Consider the following 817-nt stretch of genomic DNA (forward strand, 5'->3'; position numbering starts at 1 on the left):
TCAAATTTGAAATATTAAAGAGAGTTATCACTGCATTGTTTTAGTTGACCTGATCTAGGATTATATACTTAATTCTGGTGATGAAGCAATATAATTTCTTATCTATCTTTATGTTCCTCTATATATATCGTAGATGTGAATTAAGTTAAAACGTTATATAAGATGCATATTCATCACCGTGAGGTTGAATCAAACATAATAAAACAAGCAAAAATTAATTTCTGGTTTTTATCTGATTTATAAATCTTAAACGAGAAATGATGGCAAATTACGTGTCCAATACTTGTCTCTTATGGCGTATGAGAAAGGCATATTGGCAAGGCATCTTCATGGACCTTAACACGTTTCACCAGTATATAGAGATAATGAATAGCACAGGTCCAAGAACACCACCTGGAATGAGATTAATATAGCTAAATACAGGCCATTAACACAGACCCTTTGGGTTCTGCCTATTAAAAATTCCTTTAAGACATTAATTAAAAGTCCACCAATACCCGATAATCTTGGCTTACAGATAAGTGCTTTATGATTCACTTTTAAAGGCTGAGCTAAAATCTAAACTGCTTCTGCATCCTCATCAAGAACGCTATTTGGACTTCGATCTTTTCCACTTGTTGAAAATATAGAGCTTGCAAGGCAATGCAGAAGCTGTCCGTGCAACATCACTCAAGCATCACAGATCACAATTGGTCATGATCACTGTAATGGAGTGGTATGTGGTTGTGTATGTCGTGAAAAGACGAGGGCACAGTCTTTGCTCGACTTAAATCTGCTGCATTTCCGACTCGGAAGTTCTAAAGGCGTCCACACTAGG

The 817-nt window shown here is 36.1% G+C and overlaps 1 protein-coding gene across 1 annotated transcript in view; it reads left to right on the plus strand.

Moving 5' to 3' along the window:
* Window positions 1-31, plus strand: part of LOC135223618 (lathosterol oxidase-like) — an 18715-nt gene extending 18684 nt beyond the window's left edge. Inside the window, 1 exon segment of the mRNA XM_064262230.1 lies at window positions 1-31. This exon segment is cut by the window's left edge and continues 810 nt beyond it. The gene's annotated coding sequence lies outside the window, so the exon portion shown is untranslated.
* Window positions 32-817: the final 786 nt, after the last annotated feature.

This window comes from Macrobrachium nipponense, chromosome 10, assembly GCF_015104395.2.
Source record: "Macrobrachium nipponense isolate FS-2020 chromosome 10, ASM1510439v2, whole genome shotgun sequence".
NCBI lineage: Eukaryota > Metazoa > Arthropoda > Malacostraca > Decapoda > Palaemonidae > Macrobrachium > Macrobrachium nipponense.